A 2,391-nucleotide genomic window follows, 5' to 3' on the forward strand; every position below is an offset into this window, starting at 1 on the left:
GGGGTTATAGTTTAACAATATAGGCTGGTAACTTTCAGTGAAACAAACCAGATGACATTCCGTTAGACAATTAAGTGGTCCTATCAACAACCACTTGATCTTAGCAAACATTCCTTCTCCCTCCAGCAATTTTCCAGCAACTTAGATATCAGCAACTCATCTGTCTTTGAGCCAGCAACCTTGCTGTTCTTATCTTGCAACAGAGACTTTATAGCCTGAAGAAAATTTCCAGTCCTCCGCAAGGTCAATATTTGAAACTACAAAGCTTTGGAAAACCAGGCCCTGTAAGGTACATTTGCTTTATAGTATATTCCACAGGGTCGAGGGAGGGTTTTTCTGTAGAGATGGGTGATATCACAACCTGTTTGTACAATGATGGGAAAATTCCACAGAAAGGAAAGAGCTGTTTCTGGAGAAAGATGGTACCCTTGAGAGCCAAGAGGCTGTGAGGAGATTCAGCACACACAGGGGTGTGCTGCTGTCTGTGGGAACAGGGACAGGCCCATCACTCTGTTCTGATGCCAGGACATCTAGGGAACTGGATCAGGTAAAAGTAGAATATGAACGTCCTTTTCCAATGGTTTCAGCTCTCAGTGAAATAATACATGGGTGAGATAAGCAGATCGGAAGTGAGGGTTAGATATGAGGTGATCTGACTTTCTTTATCAAACATCTAAGCAGAGGTAGAAAAAGTACCACTGCATGCTCCCCAGGGTCAAAGAAATCCCCCTTTTCCCAAGTGTTGTCTGCTGCAGTTTCTGGATGGCACGTGCTGGGTTCACACTGAATCTGGGATTTTTTTTCTGATGGAGCGATTTGTTCACATGGCAGAAGAGATTGACTGCTGCAGGAGGGTGCACTGGGTGCTGCTGACATCTTACAGCAACCTGCTCAGCCCCACGCTTGGGGAGCTACTACTCAGCTCACGCCTGTAGCAGACTTTGCTTCATCCAAGTTTAAAATAGTTGTTAGGTTGAACCACGTGAAGTTGCTGATATTCTGTTTTTGACAAAAATGGAAACTCATATGGTCCAACCTCATACTTAGAATATAGATTTTTTATCTCAGGGAGATAGTAAAATAATTACCATTCCTTTAAGTTTGGTAGTTCAGAATAGTTTAATGGTTATAATCTATGAGAAATGGATACAATGTAAATACAAATGACACGAAACAGATACTTTCTGGCCAACAGCACACACGCCCACTTTTGTTTCCTGTCCAGTGGCCCCAGTATCTCTCAGAGCTGGACAGAACAGCACAGGAGAGCAGGCTTGTCCACCGTCCAACGAGCAATACTGATACATCCTAAGAATCTTGTCTTTTGAATTACATCTCGAACAACTAAAATAAAATTTAAGCCCCAATTAAAAGACATTTCTAAAAATAGTTTTACCATTTTCTCTAGCAGACCCATACCTGGCATACTAACACGGCAAGCAGATCATTTTTTAATTCCTTACCCCTCTGTGTGGTGAAATTATTTTCAGTAATAATCATAATATGAAATATGAAATAATGATAATAAGCACAAAATGTATCACAAGAGTACAAATGTTTTAATTCAGCTTTATATATATAAAATCATGCTAAAAAATAAAGAACAAAAAATAAATATTATAGTACAAACATCAAAAAAACACAATAGCTTTAACAGCTTGGGCTTTAATGCTTTGATGATATTCTCTATAACAATATTCTATTTAAATAATTACCTAGTAACCAATAAGTTATTTATTTATTTATTTATTTTTTTGTCCTTTTTGAGACCGGCCGCACCGTGCTCAGCCAGTGAGCACTGTGAGCGTACCGGTCATCCCTATATAGGATCCGAACCCGCGGCGGGAGCGCTGCTGCGCTCCCAGCACCACACTCTCCCAAGTGCGCCACGGGCTCGGCCCCCAATAAGTTATTTTTAATAAAACAAAAACATTGCTAAAGTCAAAATTTAGGCAATTAAATCATATCACTGTTTTAAGATTTGATATTCTTGGTTTTTAGTTTTAAAAGAAGCAATTAATAATTTTTAAATGATTAGTTTTAATTTTTTAATTAAAATACTTTTCATTTAGCAAAATATTCCATGTCTGAACTAAAATTTGCATTTGCTAAGCAAAAACAGTACCTCAAAACGTGCACAGGACTGGCCCCGGGGCGCACTCAGGAGAGTGCGGCGCTGGGAGCCCAGCAAGTCTCCCGCCCGCCGCGGGTTCGGATCCTATATAGGGATGGCCAGACCGCTCACTGGCTGAGCGCGGTGCGGGTGCCACCACACCAAGGGTTGGGATTCCCTTACCGGTCACGAAAAAAGACAAAAAAAAAAAAAAAAAAAAAAAAAAAAAAAAAAAAAATCGTGTACTGCTTCACTGTTTTAACTTTAAAACTCCAGTA

At 40.0% G+C, this 2,391-nt stretch overlaps 1 long non-coding RNA gene across 1 annotated transcript in view; it reads left to right on the top strand.

Annotated features, from left to right (window-relative positions):
- The window catches only part of LOC103601953, a 5,966-nt gene extending 5,804 nt beyond the window's left edge, over nt 1-162 (top strand). Inside the window, exon 3 of the long non-coding RNA XR_551490.1 lies at nt 127-162. This is a non-coding gene — a long non-coding RNA (uncharacterized LOC103601953). The remainder of the gene's footprint in view (nt 1-126) is intronic.
- The last annotated feature ends 2,229 nt before the right edge of the window (nt 163-2,391 follow it).

This window comes from Galeopterus variegatus, unplaced genomic scaffold, assembly GCF_000696425.1.
Source record: "Galeopterus variegatus unplaced genomic scaffold, G_variegatus-3.0.2 Scaffold3960, whole genome shotgun sequence".
NCBI classification, from domain to species: Eukaryota; Metazoa; Chordata; class Mammalia; order Dermoptera; family Cynocephalidae; genus Galeopterus; species Galeopterus variegatus.